At 38.7% G+C, this 16005-nt stretch overlaps 2 pseudogenes; one reads left to right on the forward strand and one right to left on the reverse strand.

The window, feature by feature from the left end:
- Window positions 1-6212: 6212 nt before the first annotated feature.
- Window positions 6213-7361, forward strand: LOC119505091 (annotated as a pseudogene).
- Window positions 7362-9184: 1823 nt separating this feature from the next.
- LOC119545289 lies at window positions 9185-12628 on the reverse strand (annotated as a pseudogene).
- Between the last annotated feature and the right edge of the window lie 3377 nt (window positions 12629-16005).

Below are 16005 nucleotides of genomic sequence, written 5' to 3' on the forward strand. Positions count from 1 at the left end.
AATTGTGTCTAATGAATGGAGTGGTTATGAAGATTAATTTAGAAAATGATTGTAAAATATTTAGAACATGGCTGGCACATTGTAAGTGCTCAATAAATATTAACTGTTATTGTTATGTTGTTAATAATGGATGACTTGTCCTGTGTCATCGTGTCAGTCACTGCCTGAGGGTGGGCTTGTAAATTGTGAGGTGTCATATCAAGAGTCATCATCGTCGTTATCATCATCATCATAAACACCCTTGAGAAATCATGTGTAAACTTGACCAAATAACTTAACTATCACAGCCTAAGAATTAACTGTAATACTACTGGTAGAGTGGGGAAGGATGGTCTGAGACCCATTCTCCACAGTGACCTCAGGCTGGACTCTCAGGGACTTGATGAACCCCAGAGATAGACATTCTCATGGTGCAAGAAGAGTGAGGAAATGATTGGCAGAGATGAGGAAGGAAAGGAAGGATAAAGGAAAAAAGGAGAAGCTCTGTGAGCTGTGTGTGTGTGTGTATGTGGAAATGTGAGTTTGCATGAGTGTGTATGCACCTGCTTGTGTGCCTTAGGTAGCCTCTGCTCTCTGTCCCCATTCTTAGTTCTTACCTGGAGATACTGACCAGTCCCATCTTGCTGTTACCATCAAGGAGCTGGATTCACTGGCCCTTTTCTCTCCACAAAGCCATGGTTGGATCTGCAGAGGCCTGTCTTCTCTGCAGCAGCAACACAGACTAAAGACTCGGATTAGAGGCTTTTCACTTGGTGTGTTTCCTGGGACCCAATCCCGACCTCTTAATTAGAGACAAATTGGGGCAAATGTCCAACCTCCCAGTTGTCCCCTCTGGGCCCTGGTTCTCTGTGTCCTGGCAGTGGCATCAATGCCTCCACTCAGAGTGACCAGGGCTGAGGTCCATGGGGGCAGAGCTCCTGGTATTTTTTCCCTTGGGTGAGGTGCAGGTTGGATCTGTCCTCTACAGCCTTTACCCTGAGATCAGTCAGTCCTTGACAATCTGTCCACGCATTCTAATATAGAGCCCAGTTCTTATTGATGACTCATGGTTTGTTCCTGAAAATAAGTAAAAAGGAAGGAATAAGAATAGATTGCATGTAACAATCCTTACCTTTTAATGTAATGTAGAAAAGGGAACATTCTTGTTCTCTGTGACTCCAGAGAGCAGACATACTAATATGTAAAATGTATACAAGGCCCAGGGTACTGCTCTGGGTATCTCTGGCCTTATTTATTTACTTTGTTGTAAGTATATGTAAAAAAGTGTATAAACATCTATGTGCTGTTTCAGAATGATGATAAAATGAATACCCATTCTTCCACCGCTCAACTTATATAGTATTATGGCTCAAACCTTTAAAAGTCCGTGTGTGCCAGTTTTCAGTCACATTTCTTTCTTCCCCTTTAGAGAAAACCACTATCCTGAATATTCCGTACTGTTCCTTTATTTTTCTTTCTAATTTTTCCACATGTGCATGTCTGCCTAAACTATATATTCTCTGAATTTGCCTGTTTGTCCCCTATGTAAATGGAATTGTTTTTATGTTCTTTATAACTTGCTTATTTTTCTCAAACTTATTCTTTTTTGGTTCGTTCATGTTGAACCTAAACATGTTGAACCCTAGCTGAAGATATCCTTCATTGCTGTCTCATATGAGTCAACAACTCCTCATTATGAACTCTTACCATGATTACATGAAAATGTCATCTGTGAATAAAGTGCAATTTCATTTCTTCCTTTACAGTACTTATATTTTTAACTTCTTTTTCTCATCTATTGCACTGATGTGACCTCTAGTACAATGTGGAATAGGGAAGTAAAAGCTGATATTTTGTCTTGTTCCTCATTTATACAGGAAAGATTTAAATGTGTCATATTAAGTAATATTTATGGTGTACATTTGAAAAAAAATATCTTTGATCAGGTTAGTTTTTTTTCTTTTTCCCCATTTTATGAATGGATTTGAATTATATCAATGCTTTTTCTTGCATCTATTGAGATAGTTTAGATTTTTGTTCTTAGTTCTGTAAATATGGTGACTTTGATTTTTGTATATTAAATCAGTCTAACATTCTTGGGAAAACTGAACTTGGTCATAATATATCTTTTCTTATACATTGTTGTAATTTTGTTGGTAATATTTTACTTTGGATTGGCATGTTTATATCATGAATGAGATTTGTCTGTTATTGAACTTTTTTGCCTGTTCTTGCCAGATTTTGGTATTGAGGTTTTGTTGATATCATAAAGGGCATTGGTGAGTGTTCCCTTATTTTCTATTCTCTGAAAGAACTTTTGCAAGATAGAAATTATTTCTTTCATGAATTTTTTACAGAATAATTTTCTTTGAGGAAAGATTTTTGGCTACTGATTCAGTTCCTTAGTGGAAGAAAGTAGTTGGGGGGGGTAAAGTGCCTTTAAGGAAGAGGACAAAATAAGGAAAAAAAAAGGGAGATTGCATTTTCAATGTCACTGTAAGGACACTGATGAAGCTCAATGAAACAAAGGAAGTGTGGAACAATAAAGTGAGGTAGCAAGCCATGCAGGCCTAGGGGAAGAGTATTCCGACAAAGCAACAGCATGTGTGACATCTCCAAATCTTGGAGAAGTGTGATTTGCTTAAGAAAAAGCTGCAGAAATAGTGCATCATTGGGGAGAATGGTAGAAGCAAGGCAAAGAATGGAAAAGAGAGAAGAGTCGGCAGGACCAGATCACTGGAACCTATATATCTGGCAGTAAATGACAATCTGTACTCCTTAAGAGTCTCTTTAGTTAAGCAGTAAACAACAATAACAGTGTTGACACTACTGAGCAACCACAAAATATATATACAACAATAAGGGAGATGAGTATGCACAAGAATAGAGTACTATTTATACCAGGATTTTCTACCTGAGACTAGAACTAGAGGAAGAGAGGCAATATATATTTTTAAATAATTGGGGATGAAAACCTCTCTCCTCTAAAGAAAGTATTGGGCCTGAAATTTTAGGAAAGTGCCTTGGCCCAAGCAAACTAACTTAAAAGGCCTAGTAAATGTTCAACTGCAAATCAATCAAACATCAACCTAGTCAGGTTTTCTGTTTTTTCTTAAATTGTTTTGATTAGTTGTATTTTTCAGAAATTTATCTGTTTATTCTAAAATTTTAAATTTATCTGTGTAACATGATTCCTAATATCCTTTCTCTTTTAATATCTGGGGTGATATCACTCTTTCATACTTGTTATTGGTTATTGGTATTTTTCGCATGATTATTTCCACCAAGGTGTCTAAGTTTTATTCACTTTTCAGAGAATTATTTTTAGCTTCATTGATCCTTCTCTATATATATTTTAATCTCATCTGTTTTATTTCCTTTTCTTTATCCTCCTTGGATTGAAATTTCTGTTGTTTTTCTAAAGATAGATCCTTAGCTCATTATTTTGCAGCCTTTTTTCTTTTCTAATATTTGCATGTAATCTATAAATTTCCTGTAAATGTTTTGTGTTGGTTTTTATTAAGAAGAAATATTTTCTTATAGTCATTATGATTTCTTCTTTTATTCCTAGATTATTCCTAGGTGAGTTTCACAATTCCCAAATATGTGGGGGATTTTCTAGTTATATTTTTGTTGTGGTTTTTAGCTTTATTGTATGTGGTCTGTATGATTTTAACTCTGAAATTTGTTGAGGTTTACTTTATGGATCAGTAAACAGGCAGATTTTGCAAATTTCCTTTGAGGAATTGCAAAGGATGTTTTCTCTGCAATTGTTGAGTGCAGTGCTCTATATGTGTCCATTAGTTAATATTTTTAATTGTTTTTTCAAATCTTCTGTCTCTTTACTGATTTTCTTGTGAATTTATTCATCAACTACCATGAGAAGTGTGTTAAAATCTCCCACTAACATTGTGATTTGTCTAGTTCTCCTCATCCATCTGTAATTTTTCTTAATGTTTATTTGTGGCTTTTTCAACACTGAAAAAATTTAGTTGTTATATCTTCCTGGTGAATGAAAGATTTCAATTTTATAAATGATTCTTTATCTATAATAATGCTTTTTCCTTACAGTCTATTTGTTTGATAATAGTAGAGCAATGCTAATATTTTTTGGCATATGGTTTTCAACTCTTTTATTTTAATCTTTCTATTTTCTATGTTTGTTGAATAAACATTTTATCGACACATTATTTATCAACTATAAAAAATGCACAAAACATACATGTATAGCTTGATGAATTTCCTCAAAGTGAATAAACCCATATAACTATACCCAGATTATGAAACAGAATATGATCAGCAACCCTGAAACTCTGTTTGGGTTCCTTTTAATATACTTTCTTCCTCCCGTCCCTCCCAAAGAGTACCTGTACCTAATTTCTAACTCCAAAGGGTAGTTTCCTTGTTTGTGATCTTTATATAAATGAAATCATACAGAACATACTCTTTTGTGTCTGCCTCCTTTTCCACTTATGTTGATATGAGTAATTCATAAATTTACATATAACAGTCATATATTCATTTTCATTGCTATGTAGGAATTTATTATATGTATATACCATAATTTATTTATCCTTTCCTCTGTTGATGAATATTTGAGTTCTCCCCCCACCTCCTGATTTTTGGCTATTACCAGTAGCACCTCTGTGAACATTCTTGCACCTGTCTTTTACGCAATTCACTTGAATGTATTCAGGGATGGAATGGATCATAGGGTGTGCATGTTTCAGCTTAGTAGATCCTGCCAAATAATTCTGCTGTTGTACCAATTTATACTCCTTTAGCAGTGTATAAATGTTCCCATTGCTCCATGTCTTTTTCAATACATAGCACTGTTTTTTTTATAAGTCATTAGGGGGTGTTTTCTGGTATTGTATTGTGATTTTAATGTGAATTTCCATGATGATTAATGAGGTTAAGAACTTTTTATATGTTTATTGACCCCTTGTTTATCTTTTTTTTGGGGGGGGTGAAGAGTGTCCCTTCTAGGCTTTTGCCTGTTTGCTTGTTGGTCTTTTTCATAGATTTGTATAAATTTTAATATTCTGATTACAAGTCTTTTTTTTACACATATATGTCTTACAAATGGCTTTTCCCACTAACTGAGTAGCCTTTTCATTCTCTTTGTGTCTTTTGATGAAAAGACAGGGACAGAGGCCCAATTCCTTTTTTCTGTGTCCCAACCCACTCCCCACCCCAGGATGAGGGAAAAGAGATCAGACAAAGAAGTAGAGGTTGTGAATAGAGCCAGACATTCTATTAAACCTCCTACTACACACAGGACAGGTCCCTCCACTTTCTGCAACAAATCATTATCTGGTGCAAAACATCAATAGTGCCAACTTTGAGAAACCATGAATAAGAAGACATAAAGTCTCTATTGCAGGTGACAGGGCTTTCAAGGTAGTCTGCAGAAGATAAAAATGAATGGGGACAGGGGAGAATTTCAAAGTGTACCTGTCTGTTTGTGTTACTCTGTTTGGATATGAAGTAGCTGCATTTAATACATTTAATGCATATTAAAAAATTGACATAGATAAAGAATTAGTATTTCTAATGAGAGATACAGAGAGGGAGCTAGTGAGGGAGAGGGAGAGTGGAAGTGGGGGGAGAGGTATGATCATGTGGACCATGTGAGTGGGTTAATATTTAGAGGAGAGGACTTAAACTGGGTCTGGAGAAGGGTGAGGTGCCCCAGAGAGAGAATAATGTGAGTAAAGGATCTGAATGAAAGTGTTCGATGTATATTTAAGCGAATGACAGTTAAGAGGTAGTCAGCATTTATATTTGTTAATAATGTGCAACATAAAAATGGAGAGGAACATTTGCAGAAAATGACAGGGATGTGTTGGGAGAGCCACTTCAATTATATGAGTTCATTATAAAGTTATATATGGTATCATTAAAAAAGTATGCCCACAAGAAATGAAAAAATGCTAGTTGCATGAATTCTACATAGAGAAGGATTTTCTAATTATAATTTCAGCCAAGAAGTTACAAAGAGGAAGTCCTCATGATTTGGTAATACGTAGATTGAAAACTTCCTTACATTAAAAATAATCGCAGAGGTAAGAGATCAAGAATTAACTGGGAATTGGCGTCGCTGGGACAGCCAATGCGGCGAGCTGGGCCGGCACGTGGGGTAGCTGGGACGCAGGGGAGCCCCAGCCTAGGGAAGGGAGAGAGAGCAGTGTGTGGTCTTGGCTCGCCAGGGTGCCGAGCACCCTGCCCACATGGACCATCGTGTGATAGTGGAGCGCAAGTTGGAGAAGGTGCTGCACAAGACCTCCAGCTCTGGGCAACTGTGCCAGCCTGGAGGAGCTCAGTGACAGCGACTATGCTGGTGGTCTCAGTCACAAGATCCTGCAGAGCCAGGGCAAAGATGCTGAATTATCAGGGACACTTACACTTGTTTTGAAACCGTGCTGTAAAAGAATAAAGGACTCTTCAAAAATTAGCCTTGGACCACAAAGGCATTCACAGCAGTGATTCTCTGGTTGTAAAAATCATTGACAGAATTCTTGGTTCAGACATTAACAGTGTCCACATAGATGGCTGCTGGCAGGCAGCTAGCCAGAACCTTCTTAACGAGGTAGTGGCAGACTTCTTTTGATAAGGAACGCTGGATGTAGCTGAGGAACTCTGCCAGGAATCTGGTCTTTCTGTAGACTCAAGTCAGAAAGAACCATTTGTGGCACTATCTAGTGTTAGAAGCATGAAAAGTCGGAGTTCTGAGGCCATCTCGAGTGAGCAGTATCAAACTGAGAAATGTTCATAGCCCAGAAGAGCTCTTTGGAATTTATGCTACACAGACTGTATTTTATTAGCTTGTTCTTGTGTGGCACTACAATCAGCAAGAAGCATTACAATATGCTAAAAATGGTCAACCATTTGCCCTAAACCATCAAAAATATTAGGTTTTGATGGGAAGCCTCGTATCTGAGATAAGGAATTGAGAACTCACTGTATGTTCACCTGCTTGATGCAAATCAGTGGGCTGGCATTTGTGACATCTTTACACGGGTTGCCTATGCCCTCCTGGGACTCTCCATGGGGTCCCCTCTCAGCAGGTTGCGTGGCGCTGCCAACTTTAATTTTTGTCAAAGCCTTGATTAAACAGAGGCAGTGCACTGGAGTTTGGAACCAGAAAGATGAATTATCTTTTGAAGTGGACCTTGGTGAAAAGTGCTGGTATCACGCTATATTTTCCTGTTCCATTCTTTGTCAGTGCTCAACAGATAGCAAATCCACCTGTGAAATTATTCTGTGGTTGTATTATATCAAGAGATGCCCTGAATAAAATGTTTAATGGTAGCAAAATAATATGTCCATATTGTCCAATGGAATAAAGTCCAGGAGATGCCAAACAAATATTTTTCTGAAGCAGTAACTAGTCTGGAGTTTCTAAGTGAAACTAAATTGTGGGGACATTTTAGTAGAGAGCATTATTTAGCACAGCTAACCAGGGACTCCCATGTTTATATAAGCTGATGTTCAGAAACTTTGCCAACACTGTAGTATCTGTAGCACTATAGAGTGTGCCAGATGAGTATGTCATATGGCTTTATTATATTCTTGGTCTTCATTCTGATCAAGTACATACACCAGGAATTGTTATTCAGTACAGGTTTTTTTTACTAAATTATGTGGTGATTTTTTTTTACTTTTTAAGAAAAAAAAGAAATTGGCCTCCCACCATGTGTTTAATATTTCTCCTGCTTATGTTGTCATTTTCTTGATAGTTGTAAGCCTTGAGAATGTTTGTGAAAATGTTTTATTTCCTCTTATGTATATATAATTAAATGAAAATTCTTCAGGAAAAAAAATCAAAATGAAACAAAACAAAAAGAATTAACTGGGAACATTTAATTACCAAGACAAAGAAACAAAGATATAATATCTGCATATAGAGAGGCTTATACAGGTTAATAAAATAGCTCCAGGAGATAATGGGAAGATAATATGACAATTAATAAGAGAATTAAAAATTGATCATTTCAGGAACATGGTCCACTCACCAATAAAAAAAGAAATGAAAACTAAAGCAAAGAAATGCTTTTTTCTATCATAATAGTTATGGACTTTTAAGGGCAGGGGATGTAGACAAAGGACACTCTCATTTGGGCATTTTGGCAACATGCATAAAGAGCCCAACAAATGTTCTACCGATACATTCTACTTCTGAAAATATTAAAGGTAATGTACTCTAAATATAAAAATGATTTCTTCTTAGAGACTTCCTTGTATTGTTGTTTGTAAGAGTGAAAACTGAGACATTCCCTAATCATCCAAGAATAGCCGAACAGTTATATATATCATGAATCTTGCTTCTGATGTAATCTTAGGGAGCCAAATGTTCATAAGAATTAATAGTAATATAGAGACAACTCATGTTATAAGATAAAGTTAAAATATATAATGTACCTATTGTTTTTCTCAATAAGTAAAAGAGCAATTAGAAAAACAGAAGGGAAATGTTCTAAAATACTAACAGTGGTGTTTTTAAATGGAAGTATCTGAGTATTTTCTCCTTTTCCTACCTGTTTGTGTTTTACTAATTTATTAAAATAGACATGCATTGTTTTTCAGTAGAGGCCAAATAAGAAGTCAGAGTATAAAAGCTAAAGAATGAAAGTTGTCGTGATAACTAACAAGCATTCACTGCCAGGATCTTAGAACTAATTCCAGTTGTGTGATTTTGGACCAGTCTCCTGATATATCTGTGCCTAGTTTCTGCCTGTAGAATTATTCTTGCTGTCTTTTAGTTCCAGCAAATAGCCTTCTCCATGTGGAGGACAATCCTCCTGAAAAGTTTCTTCCAAAGCTGGATTTGGAAATGGTCCCTGCACTTTGGAGTACTTGACCCTTCCTGGGTCTTGACAGCACTTTTGTAGTTAGACTGAGCTGCTGACTGGGTTTCCTCCTAGAATCTAAGTTTTTTCTACTTTCATTCTTTTGATGGTTCCCAATTCTCTGGTTTGAATCTTCTTGGGTACCTATACCCACTAAATCAGGTCACCCTGTAAGGGTTGCTGGCCACTCCCTCTCTCCAGGCTGTAGTTCTGTCTCTGGCCAGTTGGTTCTATTCTAGTCAGGCCATGTCAGGCTTTCATCCTGCCTTGAATGTGAGCCTTTCAAAGTACAATGGAGAAATCTAGTGAGAAGTCATTAGAAAGTGTGGGTTTCTACACTGGAGAAGGCCTCTTTATGGAGTAGAACATTTTCTGCAGTCAAGGAGTCTCCACAAAGCTCCCTTCATGTCCCTGTTCCACAGGCTGTAGATAAGGGGATTCAGCATGGGGATGACCATCATGTATATCACAGATGCCACCATTCCAGTCCCTGCTGAGTAGGAGGATGAGGGCTGGAAATACACCAGAAAGAGGGTCCCATAGAAGAGAGTGACCACTGTCAGGTGAGAGCCGCAGGTAGAGAAGACTTTGCATTTCCCCTCAGCAGAGGGGACCCTGAGGATGATGTGGATGATGTGGGCATAAGATACCAGGACACAGGTGAGAGGAATCATGCCTGGGAGAAGTGCTTCTGTTAGCATGGTGATCTGAAAGATATGGGTGTCTGAACAGGCAAGCTTGTGAAGTGGGGGTACATCACAGAAAAAGTGTGGGATGGAATGGGAGGCACATAAGGAGAATTGAGCCATCAGGAGAGCTAGTGAGAAGGCCAGGAGGTGGAGCAGAGCCAGGATGCAGCACGAGCTGCAGGCAACTTGGGGTTGCATGGCCATGGTGTAGTGGAGAGGAAGGCAGATGGCCACATAGCGGTCATATGCCATCACGCCAGCAGGAAGTCATCCATCAGGGTCAATGCCATGAAGAAGTACATCTGCATGAGGCACCAGTGTAGGAGATGGTGTGGTGCTGCGTCTGGATGTTCACCAGCACCTTGGGTGCAACAGTGCAGGTGAAGCAAGTCTTGGTGAAGGAGAGTTGGCCAGGAAGAAGTACATGGGGGTGTGGAGGTGCAAGTCAAAGATGACGGCCAGAATGATGAGCAGATTTCCCAGCATGGTGACCAGGTACATACCCAGGAAGAGCCCAACAGGAGAGGCTGCTGCCTGGGTGCTGAGGAAACCCAAGAGCAGGAAGTCTGAGATGGTGGTTTGGTTTCTGATTCCCATTTATAGCAGAGCAATTGGAGGAAAATCCTGCTTAAATATAGGTTGATTCCCAAAAGAGTTACATTTTGAGGTCTTTGGTCTGGTTTTCCATATTCTTTTCAAAGGTCACAGAGATGCATTGGTGTCTGTTGTGGTAGGCATGTAACTCTGTGCAGAGGTGAGAACTCTGAATGATGACAATGAGAGATTTAGATGGGGTGAACTTTGCATTCTAGTAGTCTATTGAATTATCTTGTAGCCCTCTGAAAGAGGTTGAACTTGGATCAGCTGGGAAGATCTAAGTATTAGGATCTTTTTTTTAAATAGAAAAGCTATTTCATAGCCTTTTAAAGTTTGAGTAAGATAATCTTGGGGCTATGCACTTACTAGCCAACTGCAGAGGCATGCACGTGGGTGTGTGTTTGGGGGATAGAAGTGATAACAGTTTACACAGATAGGTCATAGCTGGGACTCCATCACTCTTGGTTTGTTGGAGTAGCTGCCCTATTTTTCTTTTGAAGACACATCAAATGAGTTAATGTGGATAAAATAACTTTATAAACTCAAAAGTATTTTATAAATAAAAGGTTCCATCATGATCATCAACATTATCAACTTCATTTGTTATAAGACTGTTGACTTTGGTGTCTTATAGACTAGATTGGTGTCTTTTCTCTGCTGTTACTGCCTGTGCATTCCTCTGCAACTTACATATGTTATCCTCTCTGAGCTTCAGTTTCCTAGACAGTAGAATATGTGCACACTTTATTTAGTTACTGCAGATAATCATTGAGATGACATATTCAGAGCACTAACACAGAGTGGGCCTTCAATAAATTGTTATAAAAGTTATTAATATTGTTAGTGATAGTAGTAAAAATGGAACCTGAGATGCCTGATGCACTGCAAAATGATAGATACCATGCTTCCCAGCTCTAAACCTCACTTGCCTTTTATATTTTGGGAAATTATTTACTTCCTCTAAGCTTCATTTTCTTTACTTGTAAGATGTGGATATAAACCTACCATGTAGGACTGTGGAAAGGATCAAAGTGCCAGAATTAGTTGAAGGTTTCTTCAGGACCTGTTATATGAAATTAAAACAAGAGATTCTAACATCTGCATTTGGAACTGCGTGGAAGGATGAACACATGAACAGGCAGTGGCAACATGGGCTTATGCCATGCTCTTTGATGTAGTGATAAAACACACTCCCTGTGTGGATCCAACAAACCTTCATTTGACACTAGCCCACTTATGGGCTGTGACATTGAATAAGTTGCTCAGTTTTTCTTGGTTTCAGTTTCTGCATCTGCTTGAAGAGATAATAATATCCAACTCATAGGGTTGTGAGGATTGAATTAGGTAAGGATACAGGCTGGAGCAGTGGCTGGCTCATATAAAATGCTTGTCAAATGTTTTTCTTTATATTATTGTTTCTCTTGTTGAAATTTAAAAACAATGAGAGTGACTTCTAGGGTAACCAACCAAGTCCCTGGGTTTGCCCAGGAATTTCCTGGTTTTAAAACTGAAAAGTCCCTGCATGCTTATTTCATATGTTAACTTGACTAGGTTATGGTGATCAGTTGTTTGGTCAAGGAAGCACTGGTCTGAATGTTACAGTGAGAGTATTTTGTGTATTTAAATCACTAGTCAATTGATTGCATCAATGCTTGTTACATCTTTATCGACAAAGGAGATTGCCTTCAGCAATGAGAGAAGTCTCATCCAATTAATTGAAGGCCTCAGAGGAAGAACTGATGATTTCAGCAGTCAGAAAGAAGAATTTCAATCTTTACTAAAGCCTGACTAATACAGTCCCAGTCCTGGGAAAACTAGAATGGCTCATCAGCTTATATGCTATTTTTTCCTGGTCGCTATCTGTGGGGAGTTGAGCTTTGAAAATTGTAAAGTTTCTTTTAAAGATTCCTTACTACCATTGTCATCAATATCATCATCGTGACCATTGAGCAATGATGATTTGACTCTGTAGTACCATGACAAAGCTTCCAGCTGTACTATCTTGTAAAATCATTTAACTTCTACCTACAATTATTCTGAGACTCAAGTTAACAAAACAAAACAGGGCTTGGTGAACTTTTACTTGCTGTGGGAATTGTTATTGTCCTTGGGTGGTGGCATAGAGTGGTACTGCAAGCCATTTATGATTGTGTGGCCTGAGAGTGAATTGTTCATGCATAGTACAGGAGCCTTGGGCCTTGTCATTGCACAGTTACAATAGCTTGGCCATTGCTAAAGGTTTGGGGAAGGCTGATCTGCATTGAGACTTCAGGCTGGATTCTCAGGGAGTTTATGAATACTGAGTCAAGGTTCTCCTCATGGTGATCAGGAGAGCCAGGATGGTTTTGGCTGAGAGTAAAGAAGGGGAAGAAAGGAGAAAGGAATAAGAGAGAAATTCTCCCTCTCTCTGTGTGCATGTGTGTGTGTGTGTGTGTGTGTGTGTGTGTGTATAATGTCCCCCTCAGCCCTTACCTGGAAATTCTGGCCATCCTCAGATTCCGTGATCACCATGGAAATTAAGTGTGCTTCTTTCTTGGTCTGCCTGTCCTACTGACTGGAGCCGCAGGGTGCAGCAGCACAGACTGAAGACTTCAGGCACAGGAGCCAGGAAGAGCTGTTGGCTTTTCACATGGAGTGTCTCCTGGGACCCAATCCCAGACCTCCTAGTTAGAAATAAGATGGGGCAAATGTCCAAGCTCTCAGCTGTCCTCTTTGGTCCCTGGAGTCGTGAGCCCCTGCAGTGTCAGAGTGACCAGATCTGGAAACCCTGAGAGCCTGCTCATTGTACCCCTCCCCTGGGCAAGAGCATGAGAGGGCTGCCTTCCTCCACCCTTACCTGCCATGGAGTCTACACATTCTAATAATTCCAGAAAACCCATAATTTCCCAGCACGTAAATAATAAATGAATAGAGCAGATTTTGTGTGGGATGATCAACACAATCATTGCCTTTAAATTCCTACAGTTGTGTGATGTGGAAAAAGTGAACACACTTGTCCCCTGTGACTCCAGATGCTACATGTTTCTGATCTGTAAAGTATGTGCACACTTTTTATAGTTATTGTAGATAATCAGTGAGATGACATATTCAAAGTGCCGGCTCAGATAAGTGATGTCATATGTAAAATCTGCAGAAGCTATAGGGGCACTGACCGAGTCTCCTTAAAATTGTTTATTTCTGATTTTTAAAATTGTGAAATACATGAGATTGTGAAATATGTAATATATTTAAAAAGTGTATAAAACATATGGGAACAGTTTTCTTAAAGTTACCGTCCATATATGTATGTATAATCATGTATGTATAATCAAGTATATTTGCCTATTTTTTGTCCTTTCTGTAAATGGAATAATTTGTCTTCTTTCACTCAATATTATGTTTTTGACATTCATTTGTGTTGATACTTGTTGCTACAGGACACTGTTTTTCATTGCTGTATGGTAAAGTTTCACATATTCCCGTCCAATATCTTTAGGGTTTTTCATTTTTGAAAGAGGAATGTTTCCAATATTTGAGAGTAATACTGTAAATATATTGTCTCTTATGTGATACTACCAGTGGGTTCAGGGGCTACCCATCATAATCAAACACAGATATTTTGGCAAGTGAAATGCATGGATAGTCATACTAAGTGAGATAAATAAAGACTTTTAAATAGTTACGTGTCAATCCAGGACAGGTTTTGCCACAAAATGAGTTACCTGAATCTCTACAAAATACCTTTCATTGATTTTCTTTTGTGTGTGTTTTTTCCCCTCTTCAGTTTTATTGAGTTTCTTCACATATCATACAGTCATCCACAGTGTACAATCAGCTGTTCACACTATCATCACATAGTTGTGCAGTCATCCCCACAATCAGCTCTTGACTTTCATTGATTTTTGGATTTAAGGATTGCAACTGTTGCTTATTTGTCTTTTAAAAAAGTCTTCTGCTTGAAAGTTAGAGAGACATTTTGATACCGTCATTACTCTCAGGTGTACATCTCCAAATAGCAATCATTTATCATTTCTTTTTTTCTATTACTGCTACTTAGTAATAGCCTAAACTTCATTACTTCAGCATAAATGGCTGGGGAAATGAAGTTTGTTTCCTATTCCTTCTATATCAAGTTAAGTTATATAAAAATAAAAAATCATAATAAATGAAGTTAGAATGGCCCTTTCCTCTTTTTATTCTTTAAATTTTCATTTTGAAATACTACTATGAATGTGGACAGACTCCTGGTGTACCTGTTCAAGTATCTCTATAATATGTACCGAGGAGGGGAGTTGTTTGCTGGCTTATGGTTAGTGCATTAGATTATGTCTTCCAAGCAGATGCCAAGATGGGATTAGGTGTGTAAGAGATTTATTGGGAAGGAGCAGGAGAAATCAGGGAAGGTCTTTAGACTATGATACAGTCCTGACACCTGAGGAAGAAAAGAGGAAAGAAAGGATGATTAGGGTAGGAAGAGTTTCAGACTGCAGCAAAATACCAAGAAAGTTTGAGCCAGGCCAATGAGGAGTCCTTGAAACAAAATTGTCCATTGGAGTCCTGGCTCTCTGTGAGAGGGTTTGGCATGGTGTCCCTGCCATGCTCATTCCTTGCCTGGGAGCAGCCTGTAGAAGCATGGGCTTTGCTCAAACGTGGTAGACCCAAAGAGCCAGTAGCTGGGTCTTCAGACAGATGTTCTCCCAACCATAGGACATCTGAATGGTACATATTCATAGCTGCCACTGTCTACCTTTTGTGCTGCACAAAGCCACTTCTCCACACAGGTATGGTGAGCAGATCCTCCATGAGCCTCTCCTCTTCAGGGGAAAACTAAGAGAGAAGTTGTTTGGGTGAAATACACACCCCTTTGCCACAGTTGGTATTAAGGTCACAATTAGTTCTCATCCTCACCCTCATCCACTATCCATTCTAAATTTCTCTCACTCTCTCCTTTCACTTGGCAGGTCCTAGGGTGTCTACCTGGTTCTGTGACCCAAACTTCACTCCTAAGGCATCTGTGACTTTAATAAGGATACTTTTCTCAGGCCAGGATTGCTACATGTATCCACTTCAGTTACAATTGTGAAGGGAGTACCAAGAGGCAACCGAAGTGTATCACCCAGGTTCATATGTTTTATATGGCTATTTAAAATTAAGTGTCTCTATCTAGGACTCATTTTATTTATTTTTACTAAAAAGTACAGTTTCCTTTGATTGCAGTTGTCTCATCTCTACTCACTGAAAGATAATTAATTTTGAAGACAGAAATGGACTGGTATTTCTTTGCATTCTTCTCATAATTGAGTACAGGTACCTCTCAATATAACAGCACCTGCTGTATTCATGGCTGAATGAATGAGTGCTGAGAAGTATCAAAATATAGTTATGCTATTCTGCCCACCCAGTCAGATTTCTCAAGGCGTGCTTTATTTCCTTGTTCCCAAGGCTATAAATGAAAGGGTTAAGCATGGGGGTTAACTATTGTATAGATAAACGGTGATCTCATGATCCTTTGTCACTGAGTAAGTGGACTAGGGGTGAATGTACAGAGATATGATGGTCCCATAGAATAGTGCCCACAGCTGTGAGGTGGGGATCCACAGGTGGAGAAGGCTTCAGCAGGTCTGGCTTTGGGGACACCTAGGATCCAGGCAGGGCCAACAGAGATTGGATTCTACCTGTCAGCATCAGGGCAGCTTTAATTGTTTGTCTCCAATTGTCAACCCCCCTTCCTTCGACTCTTTTCTACCAACACCAAATCATTCCTGGATTTTGAAAGTGGGGAAGGAAAAATAGTGTGTGGAGGAGAAGATGGCACCAGGAGTTTAAGCAAAGAAATAAGGGAGGCAGCGTGCTAAGGATCAGATGACCTGGCTTGTAGTCCTGGCCATGCTGAACCTCAGATCTCATCC

This window comes from Choloepus didactylus, chromosome 10 (genome assembly GCF_015220235.1).
Source record: "Choloepus didactylus isolate mChoDid1 chromosome 10, mChoDid1.pri, whole genome shotgun sequence".
In the NCBI taxonomy this organism is placed as follows: domain Eukaryota; kingdom Metazoa; phylum Chordata; class Mammalia; order Pilosa; family Megalonychidae; genus Choloepus; species Choloepus didactylus.